At 42.9% G+C, this 21,686-nt stretch overlaps 1 protein-coding gene across 1 annotated transcript in view; it reads right to left on the bottom strand.

Annotated features, from left to right (window-relative positions):
• Positions 1-21,686, bottom strand: part of CTH (cystathionine gamma-lyase) — a 107,142-nt gene that overhangs the window by 73,572 nt on the left and 11,884 nt on the right. The gene's annotated exons all lie outside the window — the stretch shown is intronic.

Below are 21,686 nucleotides of genomic sequence, written 5' to 3'. Positions count from 1 at the left end.
GGACAACAAATAAGGTAATTTTGAGATCAGTGCACTGATGGAATTGTCTACTGGATTATTGAAAGCACCTAAAATGAAACCGGTTTGAAATATAATAATGGACAGAGGAGACATATCCCAATCCAATGCAAAATATCAACACCTGCTTAGCTCAATAAACACATCACCAGAGCACAATGTTTAGAAAAAGATAAAAGGACATTCAGAAAAAATAGTTAATTCCAATTAAATCACTTCGCAACATCAGATTTGTAGTTAAGTCTACACATTTCTGGTTAACTAACCATGTTTGACTTTAGCCACATATACAACAAAGACAACAAATCATAACTATTAAAAGGCCAGCTCAAAGCTCACCTATTACTAATATGCATAAAAAATGGTTTGCATGTGCAAATCCACTGAAAACAATCCAAATTTAGTGAGGGTAAAATGACAAATATTTTTACAGAAACTATAGTTCATTTTTTCAAAGCACTATGCACAGCTGGAAGCTGCGACAGTGCACCTTGCATAAGTGTGAAAGGGTTGACAGAGGCGAAACAGTTGTGAATCTGAGTCGACCACTGCAAGAAAGTTGCTTAATTAGGGAGAGTATCCCGAAAACGTCTTCCATGAGAGCAACTAACAGAAGGGGGCAAGATGGTAGCACCTCGATGGAAGACAAACACATTTTATTGAACAAGCCAACATGTTTTAGGAGACACTGCCAGGTCTGTGAAATTTGATAGAAACCTCAACAACTTCCAGATACAATAAGGTATGCTTAACATGTTCAAAGCTTGGCCTACCTTCAGTTTGCATCTTGTAGTGTTGACTCTTTGCTGTCTCTTCCTTCAGATCTTTCAAAAACTGAATGCTAAGTCCAAGAGGTGGAGGGACTTTGACACATCCAGCTTTTGAAAAACCTCATCTGGATTGAGATCAAGCCTGGACAAGTAGAGATAATAAGGTAACAGATCTGGAGCCCATTCCCCTCCTATTGATTGTACCAGTATCAATAGATAGGATCAAGCAGTAAATCTCCTGCTCCAGACCACCAGACACTCTCAGAGGGATGAGGGAGGGCGCACAATTTTATGGCACTCAGGCCATTTCTCTGCAAAGGGACTGAGACTGAGCACCGACGATCAGACCCTTCTACAAATGTTATAAAGGTGGCTGCGCATTCAATCATCTACCCCAGCCAGCAGAGAAACATCTACCTAAAAAGCCATGCAAACAGTTCAACTGTTGACACCTTACTCCAGGTTATTAGAAAACCACTGTCCTGATTTAAAACTGTATTCTAATTGAAGGACCTTCCACATCTGGTGGAAGTATCAACTCCGCAGGAGAATTTACCAGTGTAGTTTTCTCCACTCACAAATTCCAGTAATGCGGAAAATTGCACAAGTGGTCTCTGCCACAAGTCAAAGTTATAACGTGCAAGTCCAATACATGAATATAAAGCAACAATGTAAGTTCCAGAAAACATTAATCCAAATATTAGCACAAGAGTGTAAATATGGTGTAATACAGACATGTGGGGGGCAAGGGGTGATGGCAACCTCAACTCCAGATCCAGTTCCATTTTAAATGTGCTGATGTGGCAAATCAAGACATTCTACTGTTCCACAGTCATGAAGTTTAAACCTTCATATGGCATCAAGCAAAGCTTTTGGTTGCCTCCCCGGGGTATCATTGCCACACATATGCCAGAAATATAAAGTAATAGAGCTTGGGTCTAAGGATTTTCACATGTTGAAATAGGTTTTTGGGCATGGGCGTTGGTTAATCAATCTCCAGATGCATCAGACAAAGCTAGAGCAATATTAACATTTGGAGTTTGCAAAAAAGAAATTGAGCAACACTACTAAATGTATTTCAGATTAGTAAATCATTATTATTTCACATATTTACAGGTTGGAATTTGAACTACCATGAAACCACTGCATTTTAAAGCTAAAAATCTACTATGATATACTTAAAATACTTTTGTTAGTGGGAAGAAGTACTTCAAACCATGCAACTTAAAACACAGACAATTCACCTCCAATGAAATAGAAAACAGAAGTCTGACAAATAGCAGATGAAAAAGATGTACCTTGCTATAAATCCACTCTACCTATAAAACTCCTTTGGATCTAAAGAGGTATATCACAGAGATGAGGGTTCAAAGGTAAACCAGGCCTGAAGAAGACTGAGAACAGATTTTCTGTGTTAAGTAATCAATTACAAAAGATCCTAGAAGACCAGAGTATTTAGTAATGACAAAGAAGGTTATCAGCAGTTTTGAAGAAATATCACAAGGCTCAATGTAAACAAGAAATGGGAATGCAGTCTTGTTGATGGGTTTTAAGAGTTATGCAAAATGATGCAAGCTTAAAGATCAGGTGGGGTAGCCAATTCTGGGCTCTACTCTAGCTTTGTCCCAGAGGCCCAATGTTCTAGGCATCAAAATGTTGCTTTTTTTTTTTTGAACCAACTGTTTATTGTCATCTGAGTGACAATTCAAAAACTAACTGCAGATGTGTAACCAAAAACATTTTTTTGTTACAAAGCACAGGAAGATCTGTGCTTACTTTTACTTTTATTTGCCATCCGCTGTAACGAATTTCAAAGGTGGCCTCATAACTTTTTCAAAGCATCCCCTCTCATCCTTTCCTCCCCCGTGCTGCCAATGAACACTCTCATCACATCCACTCTCTGCATCTCATCTACAAGCTCAGCCCATCATCTTCACACTCATCAGTAGCCACAAATGTGCCCTTGTCTTCTTTCTTACTCCCTTTGTATATCCACTCTCCCACTTTCTAATCTCACCAAAAGAAAAGTCAGCGCTTGGTAGTTGCATAAATGAAACAAAATAATCACAAATGAGTCCATGCCTTTTTGAGGAAAAGAACAGAGTTCGAATGTAAGAAAAAAAAACACGCCAAAGGTTTAGGTACAAACCAGTGTATGAATGAACACCTTAACCACTAAACCTCGTAATCAAGGTGGTAAAGACCGAGGCTTCTACAAACCCGTTTCACTACCGCGCGTTCCTTCGTAGGGTTAACAAGATTTGAAATTAAAACAAAAGTTAATGCAATTGATTGGAAATGTAAAATTGGACATTTGTGGCTCATCTACTTTTCCTTCTCATCTGAAGAATGAAAAACATTTGAGAACTCAGTGTCTTCCCCAGTTACAATATTGCCATTCAGATGCTACGATACCAGAGGGGCCGATTCAAACTGCATTAGAGCTAAACGTGTGAATGGTGTATTACAAACGTTTTAACCACCGATGGTAAACATTCAGATCCGATTATGTAAGCTTACTTTAAAAGTTATCAACTTATTTTTGACGGGAAGGCAATTTTGCATTTGTGGATGGTTAAAAAAGTTATTTCATACACAGTCTTTGAAAAGAATGCTGAATGGATGTTTCCTTACTGTTGCATTGTATTAGACAAAAAATGTGTTTTAACGGCTAGTCCCTTCCGGCTCAGATTGATATGCACCTCTGTGGCTTGCAGAGAATCCGGAGTTTCAAACACAGTCCGAGAGGTTTTGGCAGCATGAGAAGTGGCCGGCCTACCCATGAGGGGGTTCGGGGAGCATGGTTTGGCACACAGAAACAGCCCAATCTTCAGTGGTAAACACTTGCAAAAGAACATCAGTGATTGCTCCAATGGTTAGAAACCGTGCCTGCATTCACCACTAGGGTTCTGCAAGGGTGACAGGGATCCAATCTGGAGCAGACGCCGAGCATTTAAATCCCAATGGAACCCTGACCAATGTGATCTACAAATGGGGTAGGGTTCTGATGTTCTATGTATACATGCCAACATACCCGAGTCATACAGGACACTCACGATTTTAAAGCCAGGAATGGATTTAGTATAGTTGTCTCCACTTTAAAATTGCCTCCACTGAAATGTGAATCAAAGGGGGAAATACATTCTCCAGATTCTATTTAAAAAAAATTCTCTTTCCTGTTCCCAAATTTTGGCCATGAAGGATATGTGAAGGCAAGAATTATGCTATCACTGTCTTTTTTATCACTGCGCCTACTTGTGAAATTGAAGTAATGAAGGATTGAGAAGTTGGACCACATAAAGCGTTAGATGCGGTGTGGTCACTCCATTTTCTACCCGTGAATGGGTAGAAAACTGAGTGCGTGCAGTAAGGCCAATGTGCGAAATGTAGCAAGAACATTCTTACACATCAGTGTATTAGAAAAGTGGTCATGAAAGCCCGCATGATACCCGCCTGTTTTAAATCATTTATTAAATAGATGAACCTACGGTAAGTATAAGCATAATAAGTTACTAAGGGTGAAGGGGTCAAAAGTTATTTCGGTTACTTATTAATTTTTAGACTTCTTAAACGGAGTAATGATACTACGTAAACACTGAGTTGCAATCCTGCATCAACTGTTGTGAATGTTCTGGGGTCCACACAAGAACTGATGAACAACCCAAAGGAATTAAGTAAACCATATGCAAAAACGAATCGGATAAAGAATTATTACTACTGCTGAAATGGAACATTCCAATATGGCTGAAGAGAGCAAAAACAGAAAACAAAGTGCAAGTGAACTGCTCAAGGATGATGCAGCGCCATCGGCCTGTAACACTCTGGGAGAATCCCTGGAAAGGAAAAACGGAAAAAAATTAATCACCTGTGTACTTAAAGAATTACAACAGTACCACATTTTGGAAGTGTACAAATGGTGGGAGAAAGAAATCCTGGAAAAATATATTTAATTTAAACGAATCCCATGGGGGTTGCACATTCTCATCATGCCTACCTTAAATGATTTGGATGCAGATCTAATCAAACAATGGCAGATAGACACCAATGAATGCTCCTTTAAATTGATGAAAACGTTAATTCTGCACGCTGAGAGAAAGCTGGAAAAATTGGTTGCTTTAATTCAGAAAGTGGAAGAAGAATTACAGCAATATTTTGAAAGTGAAGAGAATAAGGCACTAATCGAAAAATTGGAAAAGAAAATTAACAAACATGAAGCAGATGTTGAAAAACGCAAAGCAAACAAGTTCAATAGAGACAGGCTAGATTATGCCCACGGATGCATATACACTTTCGCGCGAAAGTATGACATGTTCAGATATCGGGCAGTTATGGATAAATGTGCGGGACATGAAACCCCTGAAATGATTGACAGCTCAGTCCTAAGCTCTGCTGATGATGAAGCAACTACCTCTAACCTGGATTTTTCTGTGGAAATGAGACTCATGCAGATGATAAAGCGTCAGCGGGGAAGAGGAACAACGTGGGGACGGGTCAATCAAAGCCACAACCATAAGAAAAGGAAAAGGGGGGCAAAAGGCATAGGAGGAAGAGGAAGGACAAAGCAACATCAAAGAGAAATCTTATCATCATCATCTTTATTCGATCATGTTAAAAATGACCATAAAAGCACATATAAATACATCAATAAAAAGATGTTAATACAAAATACTAGTCCTTTAAATTTACAAAAATCTTATCAAAGATAACTTGGTGATCCATATCTCCATCAAGGTCCTTTCTGTAGCACAAACATCATTACTAAGGGACTATCATTCTGCGCCAATAAAAATTTGAATTTACTGAATTTGTGCATTGACCTTTACAAGTTTTGCAGTAAAATTAAATTGAAGAAATACTTCGAGGAAAAAACATCGCTATGCCCACAGCCGTCAACCAACAATTAGGAAATCTCAACTCTGAAGCAAAGAGATATACCCTTATTACGAGCATTAACCATCTTACAAGAAGAACAAGAGTTGGCATCAGAACAACAGAAATCCTCACTAGAATCTGATCGAGAATTGTGTTGAAGGACTGGAATTGAAACAAACAAAGGGGGCAATAGTGGACTAAAAATAAGATCTTTCTGTATGCAATTGCCAGCAGGGAACAAGGTCGACCTATTTCATGAAATCATGGTGGAAGAAATTAACAAGATGGCACATAACACCTATGGGAAAAACATAGATATCTTGAATAAGAATGATGAAAAGAAGAATAAAGGGAAGAAGAAATCCTGGAACTTGTCATCTGGTGAACATCAAGCCCTTAAAAACTTACGGGAAGACACCTCAATAATCATAAAAGCCTCAGACAAGGGCGGAAAAATTGGAATCCAAAATCAAAAGGATTATATAGCTGAAGCTGTAAGACAACTCGGCAACTAAGATCATTATGAGAAATTAACATCAAATCCAATAGAAACTTGGACGGAAGAGCCCCATCAGATGCTGCACACATGGAAAGAAAGAAGTCTAATTGATCTAAAAGACTTTCTATATCTGAAAACTGATCACCCGGTTATGGCCACAAATTACTTTCTCTCAAAAGTCCATAAATCTCTACTGAACCCGCCAGGCAAACCGATAGTCAGCTCCATTGGCTCTATACTCCACATTGCGCCTCCTGGACATCTTCCTAATGAATTATGTCACTACACTTCAGTCATATCTGAGAGATACAATGGATTTTTAGAACAGAATAAAAACTATTAAATGGGAAGACCACTTTTTGATGGCAACAATTGATTGGACACTCTCTGATGTTGTCCAATCACTCTACGATGCGATGCGTGGCAGGGCCCCTGGCCTGTACATCGTCACATCTGACTTGTTTCTAACTGATCGGGAAGCCTGGTCTAGTTGCATCCTCTTAATTCACTAATGTTAGTGCAGCTGGGGCCCCAATCCCCGAGACCTGGAAGGGTGCTATTGTCGTACCAATATATGAAAAGGGAGACACGTCCATACTAAGAAACTATAGGCCAATCAGCCTAATAAATTGCCTACAGAAATTTTGCCAATGTGTTCTAGGGAAAATCCAGGACAGGATGTCTTATCATGACATTCTTAGCCCATTCAAGCTGGATTTCGCAGGAACATTTCCACCATAGACCACGTTTTTTGGTTCTTGTTGTTATACTGGAGAATGGCCACAGTTGACAAGGGCGACCTTCATGCTGCCTTTGTAGATTGAAAGGCAGCTTTTGATTTAGTTCCTGATTGGTCTATGGAAGCTCTCTCGGACTATCCACGTGTCAGGTAGGACGACCAAGGCCAGGTGACAGATAGGATACCTGTATTCAGAGGTTTGCACCAGGGTTGCGTACTGGCGCCCACCTTATTTTCGTTATTCATTACCAACATAGTCCACCTTCAGACCCATGTAGACACAGGTGCTACACTCTTGGCAAAAACTAAAGTATCGATCTCTTTAATCGCGGATCAAAATTTGTTGATCTCTAAGACACTGAGGAGACTATAGAAACTCTTGTTTAGAGATCTACACATCCAAAATAAATTAATGTTGTTCAACTCTCAAAAATCATTTAAATGGAACACTGCCTTGGAAGGATTTCCCCTTGAGTGGGTGAACTCTTATTTAGGAGGGACAATTTCGGGAAGCATGATATGAAAACCACACATTACTATGGAAGCCATTAAACGAAAACAGATTTCTGGCGCCTTAAAAACCGAAATACTCCTCTTCTCACACAAAATCAATTTGCCCGGACCTCCAAATTTACTAGACTAAGGCCTCGAGATCCCCCCTTTATGGTGCAGAATTATGGGGGTTCTCTTATGTTGAGGAGATATCCAAAGTTGAAAATAAATGTGTGAGAAATGTAGCTTTTCTCCCATTGATTACCGACTTTTTATGGACTTAGGCCTTAAAGGATGTATCGCACAAAGCAAGATTGCAGCCTCTCTTGTGATGGAGGCGGCTATGGACTACTCCTGAGTTAGCTCATTATGTAGGAGCCCTTCAGGGTGTGCTGAAAGCAGATCACTTTAGTAAAGTTCCCTGGCTCAGGAGCATCAAAGGTAAGTTGTAGTCTCTTAGCCTGTCTGAGCTGTGGGATCACCCAGAGGCTTCTAATTTTTCACTGAAACCGTTCACGTCCAAATGGTAAAGAATGGGATCAATTGCACGTCCAGCTTGTAATTCCCATAAAGAGTGCCACCCACATGTTTTATCTGTATGTCCAGCTTACACATTCCCTCGTAGAAAGTGCCTGGCCTCCTCATACAGACTCTTAGGTGTCTGCAGACAATTAGTTGCTCTTCGCATTCTTAGGACGGACACCCGACCAGGCCTAGTCATCTCAAATGTCAAGTTTCTCTGCGACATGTGATTTCGGAGGAGAAACACTCTCCTTTTATCTCAAGCAGCCTGCCTACGGCTCATGAGCGAACGTCTACAATTGTTTAGCAGCCATGCCCTGGTAATGAAATGTTTTATGTCATGCATTATGTACTTTCGCTTGTATAACTATATTCCAGCTGAATGTACTTTTAAACCACCTCTTTTACACCTGAGATCTCAGGTGCTGACTTTGTACCTTGTATATGTATCTGTTTTTACAAGAAGCCATATTTATTGAATTGTTTTAACTGTGCTATATATTTGCATGCTTGATTTTACTGTACTGTACTTTTATAGCCATGTGGCCGAAATAAATATTATGAATATAAATTGAACTTGGCCTCCAACGTCTTCTTGATTTGACATGATACTTTATCAGCTTGTGATATCTTCTCTTCACTTCTTTCACTCAATCACCTGCAAAGTTCTTTGAATATTTGATGACCTTTTAGTCGTCTGCTTCCATTGGGCACTAGTATTCTCCTTTTTGGCCGTATCGAAAGGAGAGGGTAGTTTCAGGACTATTCCGGAGGCCTTTCGGTGTATTAGATGCTGCTTGCCACTTTGCACGCATCAGCGGCTCCACCAGGCTGAGCCATCACACCTGATTCGAGGTTGTGTGGTGCTTCCTTCGCTCGTACTGGTAATAACATTTCTGCTCTCTATACCCGGTTGTCACTGCCTTTATCGCTCCCTTATACCTGGTTATCGCTTCCTTTAGCGTTTCTTTGCATCTGGTTGTTCCACCTCTGGCACTTGCACCTCACTATCACTGCTTTTAGTGCTCCTTTTTACCTCGTTGTCACGGTCTTTAGTGTTTCTGCCTTGTATTGGTGCTGGCTCTGTGTTATGCTGTGGCTCAGTGTCTCTTCTTTTGGCCTTACCAGTAGATTTTTGGTAGGCCTATTGACTATGCTGCTCTATCCAGCATTCACCTTCTTCGAGGGCCTCTCAAAAGTTGAAGTTGTGATTTGACTTCACAACAAACCTACAGGGAGAACAGTCCTTTATATTTGGGAGCACGTATCTTGTTGCCAGTTGTAGCTTCCTCCCCAGCCCAGGGGCATGCAACTGACCAGGCCACACACTCTGGTTTGCACGTCTTTATTCTTCACCATGCAACCTTTAACTGAACGCACTAAGTCACCAACTTTATTAATTACACCCAGTCATATCCACTAGAATATGTAATACTTGTAAGGAGTCTGCAGAGGACCACTAGAAGCTTCATAAACATAAACATAGGCCACCGCAACCATCCACAACCAATTACGGAGTTGCGGCCCACAGTTCCTCACCACCCCTCCCTCTGTAACCCCCATTAACCCATCTGCACGAGCAACACTTCAGTGTCTCATGGCATCTGTGCAGGGCAACATTGTATCAGTCAGGGGCACTGGAATTTTGCAGCATTGGAGGACCAACTTATGCAGCAGGGTTGACTAAATTATGCTGTAAGAAAAAGTAAATTGTGAGACCTATTATGGTACATTTTGTGGAAGTATTACTTCAGATTGCTGTGTCTTTCAAAAATATTAATACTGTCTGGGCATAAGTGTCAGCTCTTATGTGCTCATTTAGTATCCAAATGAAGCAATGAGCAAGCAAAAGGTGATTAGTCAAACTTTGCATAGGGACTTCCACTGTGTAGCAACACGTCACCCTGGTTTTAGTAACTTTTGATCAGTTTGAGCTAGAAACAATTTGTTTTTTTATAAAGATGTGTAGACTATGCAGCAGGAGATGGATTATGTGGCACATGGGGCAAACCCATAATTATGTAGGAAAACTGCAGCAACAAATTTGCATAACATCAGTGGCTCTGATCAAGGTGCACACAATAAGCAGATGGTTGGAGAGAGTTAAGATTAGATGAGAGGGTGAACGTTTAGAAAAACTGGTTAGAAAGAAGGTGAGACATAAAAATAGGACTTTGCAAGTGAAGGGGTTGAAGAAATAAATGAGAAAAGAAGTGATTAAGTAATGGGATTTAGAAGAAATGAAAGATAAACGGATGGAATGACAGAGTAGAGAAGGAGGGAGCACACCAGAGGAATTCAGGACAGAAAATAGGAAAGAAAGGTAAACCAGTATTGTCAAAGCCAATAGGTCTGGCTTTAATGAGCTAAAGCATGTAATTACAGGCAGTCGGGAATGCCGTTTACATGAAATGATTATTCAACGGCTGTTAAATCACATTAACACCTGTCCTATTGCCTTTGCAAGAGAAAAAAAAATAATGGTCTCTGCATAGCATACATTTAAGATATAAAGAACTGAGTGACATTAACAGCATGACGATTGGGGGTAAGTTTTAAATGTAAAGTAGTCTCTCATGCATGCCAATGGAGGCACTTTATGGAAGACGGAATGTTACATCAGCAAGCCAAGAGCATGAAGTGCGAGAGAAAATGTTCTTTGGGGAAGCCAACGTTCACTCTAGGTATAATTAAAAGCTTTAGTAACATATAAAAACAATGAAGTGAAATATGCAACACCAATATAAGATTACACATGGTTTCATACTTGCAAGAAAACTGGTTATTAGTGGGGAAGGATGTGAGCCATTCCCAAGTAATATCCAAATCCATTAAGGGGAAGCGGAGACATGGGTTTTTAATGTCTTAGGACACAAAAACACCAAAAACACCAAGAAAAAGTAAAGTACCAATCAGGTCATTATGTATGGTTGACCAGGTCCTAAGCATGATTTCAGGTCAACTGCAAAGGAGCTAAGATCGGTTACATCAAAAAGGTCGTCCAAGGAACAAATTTTACCTTCTGACTTACTCTCTGAAATTGAAATTCTCCAGCAAGCCAAGGGTTCAGGCTTTATCCAGTGAAGTCCTCGTGAAGTCAGGTGGACCTTGGACGAGATACCGAGGAAGCCATTAGTTGAGGCAGGAGCAGCTCAGAGTGGTAAAATTCAAAATCCTCACCTGCCAAAGTCCTCTCATTGATTGGATACTTTTTGCGCCTTTGCCTAGTCACGATTTCTGCTTTCAGGCTTTGTCCCCTTTTTGGAGTTTAAATTCCTCAGTCAGAGCAAATCAGGAAGCTGTATCCAAAGACATCTTCTCAAAGTCAAACACCTTTTCCACAAGTCCCACTGAAACTTAGGAGCTCTTGGAAAACCAAACTTTCCAGATGTTCTGTTGGTCTCTTTTAAAGCTCCAGGATCGCAGGGACAGCATTTAGGGCCAAACCTCACTCCAGCAGAAACACCACCAGGGGCCAGTCCAGGTCCAGTTGCTACAGGGCAGCTGATCTCTCCAGAAAAAGAGTCTCTTGCAGCTTGTTTTGTCCCTGTAGTCACACAGGGACTCAGCTAACTGACCCTTGATGCCTACTTCTTAGTCTTGGCTACAGATGGGAGAAGGCTCGGCTCCTCAGGTCTCCACACAAGTCACAGGCAGGGGGTGCTGTCTTCTTCTGTTCTTCCACAGGTCCAGAAAGTGTTGTGATGCGCAGTGGATCAGTGGCAATTTTTGCAGGATTCGCTAGCCAGAAGCGTTGGGAACTCCTGGACACTCCCTAACCGATGAGAAAAAAGTTCCAATGGCAAACCTACCTTCATTTGTAGCACCTCCTGTGCACTACTCTGGATTAAATCTAGCATGGCAGGTTCCTTCAGCCCATGTAGGTGGCTGGTTTTCCAACCAGGAATGCGTATCTAGGGGAATAAGCAGTCCCCTCCTCCTTAACCACCCTATACTGGTACTGTGTGCAGTTTCCCTTCCACTGGGTTGGTGTCAGGCTGGCTACAGCTGACCCAGAGAACAAAGTCTTCACTTCTCCACGTTTCCCTTTACCACAACTATGAATGGTCAGTTTCAAGTTATCAAGTAATGATAACCGCTCCACACATGCCCTTCCTGAGCTGAGAGGAGTCACATACATCACACCCAGATCTTCCAGCCAAAACGCCTAAGCAATTGTTTCTCCTCTGTGAACATTTTTCAGACCTCATTAAAGGCAAGCACTGACAGGGGCCAGCTTCTGGCAGGGTAAAGCTAATTAGCCCATTTTAGTTTCAGGCAAACACAATCTAACTTTTTTAGGTTACTCTAAAAATTTATCAAACGCGAGCTTCTCCATGGAGTAGGAATTGAAACCAGTGGTTTAAATTATTTCTATAGCTTACCCTGTTTTCCTCACAGGATCAGCTACAGCCCTTTACAGTGAAAATGACTTTTGGGGACTAAAAGCAATAGAAACATGCAAACATTAAACTCTTGCATATACCACTATTAAATACCAGGCGCCATACCCTAGGTGACCTACAAGGCCTACCTAGGGATAACGTATTTAATATTTAAAAATAGGGTTCTTTCCTGACATGGAAGAGTATTGTGCCAAGTTCACCTGTAGGTTTAAATGCTGCAACAGTCTGGCTACCCATGTAGGCCCAAAGTCACTTTTCCCTTGTTATTCTAGTGGATGGCACAATAGGTACTACATTCCACATGTGACATTTAGCTTTCAGTAGCATTGTTGCAAGCCCCAGTACCCTCTAGTATGGCCTTACTTTAAAGTTAAATGTACTATTCAGGGAGTACCGATTTTCACCATATTTCAGGGGTGAGAGCACATATACTGGCGACTAGACAGTAATACCCCAGAGTGCAGAGTTAAAACAACAGCAGTACCAATTGGGAAAAATTAGGGTGATCGTTTAAAAATAAGGATTTTTCTCACACTGTGAAGTGTGCACCAAAAATTATGTACAGCATGTGAGGTAAAGTAACCTGTACATCATCTAGATCTCCAACTGACTGCACCAGCGATGTTCCATATAGCAGCTGCCTCCTCAGGGAATTGTGAACCTGATGTCTGCAGAACTACTGCGCCTCAGTTTGAGTGATTTACTAATAAACAGCCTAAGACCTTCTACTGCTACGGCCAAACAAAGCCCAGCTGAATCAAGGTGCCTCTCACTTTCTTGAAATTCATCAGTAGGCACTAGACGAGGTTAAACAATTGCTGCAAACAGGATTTAATTGATACTTACACAGACATACCAGTAAGCATTGGCGGTGTGGCCCTGCTGCTCCCTTTATCACTACTAACACTATTTTAATGATCATCCCATTTGGATCTCACTATCTTGAGAACTGAAATGCAAGAAAAGCTCCAGTAAGCACTCTGCTCTTCAACCAAAATCATTGCTCATATATTACCAAATTAAATTCTCTCCATGAACATCAAAATATCCCCTATCCTCATACCATTTTTTCAACTTTTTCCTATGTTTTTCTGTAAAGGAGCCATTTTTTACCTACTTTTGTTACACATTAAGCATGATGACACACACTCCTATAGCCTTGAACTTCGCCAAAAGAAAAACTCCTTTCCTAAAGACTTCAATCGATGGGAAAAAAAATCACATTGGCATTCTAGCAGTCAATCATATAATCGTATGGGGCCACAGTCAATTCTTCCAGGGCACTTCTCTTGCCAATACCCTAAAACATCATAGCTACCGACCTCAAGAAAGCATCCAGAGAACAAATGCTGACATTATTTCTGACTTATGTAACATAGCCACAATGATAAAGTAATGCATCTTTCAACATATCCCACACAATAAAGCTATTTCTCCATTCTCGGGCGCCAAGATGCTCCTTGGAGGGCGCCAAGATGCTCCTTGGAGGGCGCCAAGATGCTCCTTGGAGCGATAGTTGCGCGGTATAAATAAATCCTTACATTACATTACATTTGTGGCACTAGCCTAAAGCACATAGGTGTCAGGACAGTATCATTGTATTTACAACTTACGCTTTAAACACGCACTGGAGCCAACAGGCCATTAAAATCTCCCTCTATTCCATGTAAATGATCTTTAACACACCCTGTTCAAGCACCCACTTCCCTTTGTAGTGAGCTTGTTAAGCCTGCGAGGGTATGCAACCGTGTCTGCCAGCACGTGCTATGGCTCAAAGATTTATTTTGGTAACAAGGTGCTAGAAGGAGACTCTCCCCTCAAGATCTGAGGGACGCTGGGTTGCAGATCTGAAGTCAAATTTCCTAAAAAACAAAACAGCTAACCTCAAAGGAAGGGATCGATGTTAGAAATTGGGGTTTCTGGTTGGCAAAGATATGCACCCTGTCCAAGAAGGAACCACAATCCTAGTTATGGTAAGTCACAACAAACCCTAAATTATCTTGTGCTCACCCTCTGGTAGCTTGGCACAGAGCAGTCAGATTTAACATTAAGAGGCAAGGTGTAAAGTATGTGTGCCACACTTCATACAACAACACAGTGAAAACACCACAAAAAGACTAAGGGCCTGATTATGAGTTCGGCAGTGTGGAAGAGGGCCGCCACGCCACCGCCACGCTCCCACACCACCAAACTCATCCGCACACCCCCCACCAGATTACGAGTTAATTCAATGTCTGGCGGGCTGTGCTTTGGCAGTCTCACGCCATTGCGGGCAAAGAACTCCACTCCGCTAGCGAAGGTTGCAGAGATTTTATAACTACGTATTTCATTGAAATCACGTAATTCATGCAATAATTTTGAATCCGCTAAGTAGTGGCGTTAAATACTGCACCCACAACCCTTTGATAAAACAACTTTATCTTTACATGCATAAAAGCATATAACCAATTCACAAAAGAAAACTTTGAAAAATATCAGGCAATGAGAGAGGTGATGATTTTGGGGTACCAACCTCCTAGGACCACCCCAACCAAAGTTATGGGCAAAAATACAATGCCAACCAAAGGCCACACAAAGCATTATGGGGAGAGATTCTAGTTTAGTGAATATTATAGAAACCTTTACTGGATATGGACCTGTGATCTCTATATGTTCGTACTGCATTTGTATCATACTGGAGGCGTTATGTATTCATTTACCGGTACAAAAGGGGGTGGTGATGGACGAAGCATCTGAACTAATCACACTCACACCCAGTCAACAGATCTGGGTTTAATCCATCACCGTTCTTTAGCCCACTCTGCCACCCCAGTTCAGACATAGCCATATGCAGATCAGTCTGACCCTGTGCCTCAGATAAAGGGTGGATCAGCACGCCCGAAATGCATTGGGATTCTTTCATCTCTACAAGAAGCTCGCAATTGTTACTTTCGCATCATTGATTGAAGTTCTCAGAAGGAAATATTACATGTGATTGCTCAAAAAAAAGAAGGATTTTTTGAGCACCAACTTCATTGTACATGGTTTTGATTACTAGGATTCATTTTGGATTCTGATGTTTCATGATTAGTGTGTTCCTATGTTGCATTTGAGTACTTCTGTATAAAGTGATACTCTTTTTCAAATGTCTATGGTTGTGCATTTGGAGGCTATGACCTTTGGCCTAGCTTATAAAACATACTTCTGAGTAGGAGGTGGGCTGTACCTGCTCTTTAGGTCCACACCAAAATTTAAATATTTATATTCTTCTTCTAAATTGAATGCATTTTAGGTTGAGTAGCTGTTTTTTGTTCACTTTCTAAATGTGGCATTTGCTAAACTGGAATTTAAAATCCATCTTCACCATAAGTTGAAATTTTAAATTGTGAGTTCCGTGACAATACACTTGAAAAGTCTGCCTGTTCATGATTGGGAGTTACACTTAAGAGGTAATAAGGTAATCCCAATGTTATCCTATGGGAGAGATAATAGGCCTTTCAGTAGTGAAAAACAAAATTGGGAGTTTTCACTACCAAGACTTGTAAAGTTTAAAAGTACATGTGCTAACTCTTAAGTACACTTCACTGTTTAACCCTGTGGGTTAAACAGTGCCTATTGAAGGAGTGACATATTTATAACAAGCATTTACAATGCAATGGTTTTGCCTTTGTTAGAGTTAGAGCTATTGGCATTGCTCTTGACATTTTTTTTATTTATGTTTTTTTAACATAAATAAATGGCATTGTCATTTACAATAGCAGGGCAGGGCACAGGAAGGGGGGGCGAGGAGAGACGAAGGAGAGCTGCAGGCTCTTGTTGTAATGCTTGCATTGATGAGTTGGTGGATGCATGCATGGGTGCATGCATGGATGGGTGTATGGATGGGTGTATGGATAGATGCATGGATGGGTGGATGGATAGATGCATATATACAGCCAATACCTCAACAATTTATGCAACCCATCCAACAAACAACCCATCCATGCCTCCACCCATACATCCATGCATCATGCATACATACATCCACCCACTGCGTCCCACTCCGACCCCTCTAAATATAACTAATTTTTTCTGTATATAGAGATGACTGTATTCAGTAGTATATGCAGTAGACCTTTCTACTCTAACATTCCTATGTGACTCTTGCAGTACATCCATTCATATCCCTTCCATATGTATATAGAAATAGAACGAGAAACAACAGTCTCTTCTTTGTGTGACTACATCTAGTACATTTCAATTGTTTTACTGTTTGTATCTTTTACTTAACGCATGTAAATCAAAGTCCTTAGGTTTGGCAACTGGTTCTTATGTAAAGCGCTCTGACACCTTCGGGTAAAGTTCGCGCTACATAAAATCACATTAAATAAAACTTTACCCCACAAATCCAACCATCCATTTGTGCCTAGGCTTACATTTTACGGCCTTGAAGCACACAGAGAAGGGACAGTTTACTAAGTCGAGGCTTTGTAGGGTGCATGACAGGGGACAGTTTTAGGCGCCAAGGGAGGGTAGGGAGCAGAGTCAGAGTACTTCACGGAGGTAGGGGGCAGTTTTTTATGGTTCAAGGCAGGGGGCTGTGGAACTTTTTGGAGCATGGCCTTATTTTAAAGGGCTCAGTTCAGGTGGAGGAACGGCACAAAACACCAGGCAGACAGAGGGCAGAAGGACACAAAAATGAGGGGAAACAATTATAACTGAGGGCAGATTGGCACAAAAAAGCAGGCAGACAGAGGGAAGAAGGACACAGCAAGGGTACAGGCACACCTGGCAAAGAGATAATGAATTCTACTCTGAGATTTGCGGGGACGCCCTTTCTCTTGCTTCAGGTTGGTCATGCTCTGGTACAGCCTCATAGTAAGTCAACAGCAGGGAGTCCACGCACACCCGAGAGTGCCCCCCTGCAACTCTCATCTACTCAAACAGCAGGAACAGCGCATTCAAACAGAAGGCATTGGTAGTGGTTAAAACCGTGGGTTTGAAACAGGATTCTGGAGGTGAAAGGCTGATTTCAACAATTTGCATGATCTCAAGCAAACCATCTTTCTTCACCCGTGCCCTCATTTACAAGACAACAGAGTGCTTAGAAGCCCTTTCAGAGGAATATTAGGATCACACAAATACAATTACTACTAATACAGCTGTAGCTCCTACATATCCCTGGCAGTCGATATTAACACCGCCACGGGATAGGAAAACGCCATCCCCGACAGCAGCGAGCGAGCCTGCAGTCAGGCCACGCCCACTTCTTGAGGCCACGCCCCTAAAACTACTTAAAGCGCCGCTTTCCCGCCCTCATTGAAATCCGTACTCCTGAGGCTCAGCCGGGAGGTTTTGCTCTTAAAACGTGTTTTTTTAATGGAAATTGTGTGTGATTGTGATTTTAAAACTGCGCACTTCCCCTCACCTGCATAGCGGTTGGGGCACTTACTCTTACCTCTTGACTCCCTGGCAGTCGATATTAACACCGCCACGGGATAGAAAAACGCCATTCCCGACAGCAGTGAGCGAGCCTGCAGTCAGGCCACGCCCACTTCTTGAGGCCACGCCCAATCTGTGATTTAAATATGTGCTACACCCGTACGCGTAGCGGACGGGTGCAGCGGGCGCGCCGTCAGCGCGCCGAAGGCGCGCCAAAGGCAAGCCCGTCTGGGCCCAGACGGGCCCAGACGGACCCAGGCCCAGAAACGCTGCCGGATACTCCACGCGCGCGTATGATATACACCGGAGACATGCTCTGTGCACTTCAACCGAGAACAATCTTGACCTGTTACCATACGCATACCGTAGGTAAACCTTTCTACTACTGTATGCGCTGCGCTCCTCCCCCTACCGTACCTACTAAACTCGGACTTAAGATTGGACTTCTTAATTGCCGTTCCCTCCCCAAACAAGCAATTGAAATTAATTTACTAATTCTAGACCATGACTTCGATCTGCTCTTTTTTACGGAAACGTGGCTATCAGACAGTACCGACTCGGACATTGTCGTGGCCCTGCCCCCAGGGTATCTCTGTCAAGCACTTCATAGACCCAAAGGGAGGGGAGGGGGGGTAGCCATAATTTTTAAGGATCATCTTACCTGCAGAACCACTGATGCTCAAATCGAGGACTGCGAAAGCTGCCAATTCTCCATTCTACTTCCCCCAGCCCACTCCCTGTCGGGCTTACTGATCTACCGCCCTCCGGGCCCCCCGGGAAAATTCCTTAATGCCCTTATTGAATCAGTCGCCCAATTAGCATTCTCTGTCAGCAATTTTCTCATTTTAGGCGATCTCAACTTACATTTGAATGACCCGACAGATCGGATAGCCGCTGACCTTCTCCAAGACCTGTCGTCACTCAACATCCGACTGGTAAACAATGAACCCACTCATGAGAAGGGACACTTATTGGATCCCGTCCTCACTAATGCGACAGCCATCACCACTAAGCCTCCCTTGATCCCCCCTTGGACAGACCACTTTCTTGTCCCAATTTCCTGGGAAACATCCCTCACCAACCCTCAAACCTCTAAAATTCAGACCACTGACAGACGGTGGCATAAACTTGCACCTAGGGAATGGGCCGCCGTTCTAGCAGAGTCCACTCCTGAGCTCTCCAACGATCCAGCTATGGCTGACGGGCAGGTTAATGAATGGATAATCTCCTCTCTTGACGCACTCATCCCTAAAACCTCCTCTCTTAAACACCTCAAAAGAGTAGCCTCGGCTCCATGGTAAACACCAGAGCTTAAAGCCCTGCGTCAAGAGTGCAAGAGAACGGAACGATCCTGGAGGAAAGTCAAAACAGAATCAAACAAAGATCTATTCAGCTTCTCTCCTTAATTACAAAACCATCATTCGTAAAACCAAAATAGTGTTTTTTCAGGAGAGAATAGAGAAAGTAGTATGCTCCAGCAAGGAATCCTATGCTATCCTAAAAGACCTTCTGAAACCCCAGCATCCGGACCTAAACTTCCCATTGACCCTATAGCTGACCAGACCAAATGCCAACAATTGGCGGATTTCTTTCACGGGAAAATCCTAAAAATCCTCGAGGCGATTCCCTCCGTGATTCCGGACGAGGAACACGATCTCTCGCAACCGTCAACATCCTGCCGTCTCTCTTCTTGGGGCCAAGTCACGACTGAAGAAGTAGAAGACACATTAACATCCATAAAAAGCGGCTCACCTAAGGATCCCGCCCCACTCCGAATTCTCAAAAAGGTAGCCTCCACGATCATCCCTCCCGTGACTCACCTGATTAACACCTCACTCCAACAGGGAGTCGTACCCCTAAGCTGGAAGGCGGCGGTCGTGAAAGCTCTGTTAAAAAAACCTTCCCTCGACCCCGAAAATCTGGCGAACTATAGGCCCATCTCCCTACTCCCAGGAATCAGCAAGATTGCTGAAAAACTGGTGAATAGAAAACTTTCCCAGTTCCTGGAGGGCAATAACATACTAAAAAGCTCCCAGACGGGCTTTCGCCCAGGGCAGGGCACAGACATCGCCCTCCTAGCAGCGGTTGAAGAGGCCAGAACGCTACTGGACGGAGGAGGATCAGTGGCAGTGATCCTCCTCGACCTAAGCGCGGCCTTCGACACCGTTGACCACCGACTCCTTATCAAAAGACTCAAGGGAGCCGGTGTAGAGGGCTCCGCCTTAGCCTGGCTTACATCTTTTCTGGCTCAAAGGACTTATCAAATCTGGGAGAACAACGCCCGCTCCTCCGAAATTCCCCTCCAATGTGGCGTGCCTCAGGGCTCCTCCCTGAGCCCCACTTTATTTAATATCTATATGTCCACATTGGAGGAGGTCATCATTCCATTCGGAGTGAGTGTCGTCAGTTACGCTGACGACACACAACTGGTTGTGTCACTATCCCATCCCAAACAACAACCAGCAGATCTATTTAATTGTCTTGCGCAGGTCCATCACTGGATGAACACTTCTGCCCTAAAATTAAATGGATCAAAAACTGCTCCTGGGCCCAAAAGGACTTACACTGCCCCCGAACATTTGGCCAGCATGCTTGGGCCCTCCTCCAGAACCCAGAGAGGAAGTAAAGAGCCTGGGAGTGTGGCTTGACACCGACCTCTCGTTCAATGTGCAGGCAAAGAAAGTGGCCGGGACCTGCTTTGGTCTCTTGAAGTCATTGAGGAAAGTCCTACCTATCCTGCCCCCCAACTCCCAAAAGTTGCTTATTCAAGGCCTAATCATTTTGAGGCTTGATTATAGCAACGTGATATACCTGGGCGCCCCAGAGATGACTCTGAATAAACTGCAAAGAATTCAGAATATCGCGGCCCGTATCCTTACGAATACTCCTGCCAGAGTGTCGGCCAAACCGGCCTTAAAACTCCTCCACTGGCTCCCTATAAGAGAGCGGGTCAAATTTAAGGCCCTGTGTCTGGCCTACAAACTACGACGAAATCAAGGCCCCCCTGCTCTCAAGAAATTCATCGCCCCCTACAAATCCTCAAGACCTCTCCGTTCCGACACCGAAAACTTCATTGTTGCCCCCAAATTCAAGAGAGCCCGATCGGGAGGAAGGCGTTTCTCAGTCCAGACTGCACGACTTTGGAACTCCCTCCCCCGAGTCCTGCGTCTCGAACCTCAATACCTCCGGTTTAGGAAACTGCTTAAAACCCACCTTTTCCCACAGTGAATCACTCCTGGCCCTTATCTTGTTCCTCTGTTCCGCCCTCCCTGTCCTCCTCCTTGCCCTTCCTTTCCTTTCCCCCTTCCTTGGTCCACTGTACTCAGGAGATAGGATTTTTTTTTAGCGCTGGGATACCTCCGGGTGACTACGCGCTCTACAAAAATAAATAATAATAATAATAATAATAATAATAATAATAATAATAATATCTACAAATCCCGTCACTCCTTCTGCTCTGTAGAGACTGGCTACTTACCTATAACACAGCTACAACCCTATCTCCCATATGTCACCCACCTGTACTGTGGCAATCATCATGTGTACTTGTCTTTGTTGTTGACCTGGCCCTCAACCCATCAGTAACCTGGTGCTGCTGTCCCTCTGACCATTAAAGGGCCTGAACAATGAGCAAGCTGCCACTCTCACCGACTAAATGCATGAATACTCACACATACAAAAGATTTACCTCCACCTGCTTAGAGCAAGCAAATGTGAAAGCACGGTCTGTTCACTCCTTCACGGAGGACAAAAAGTGGACAATGACAGAGATATACAGATGTGAGAAGCCAAATAAATATTCCTGGTACAGGTTATACGCGGCTCTTGTTAACAGCTTAAACTAGTGCTTGCCCCACCACTAGGGTGTGGAAGTTGCCACAAATTTACATTTTCTTTGCTGCTGCGACTGAGAACTCACAGGTGACGCCGGCAACAGAACGCAGGCTTTCAGGAAACATCTCGGTCAG

This window comes from Lissotriton vulgaris, chromosome 1_1 (genome assembly GCF_964263255.1).
Source record: "Lissotriton vulgaris chromosome 1_1, aLisVul1.2, whole genome shotgun sequence".
Lineage (NCBI taxonomy): Eukaryota > Metazoa > Chordata > Amphibia > Caudata > Salamandridae > Lissotriton > Lissotriton vulgaris.
Note: the sequence above shows the minus strand (reverse complement) of the source record. Positions and strands in the feature narration are given on the sequence as shown.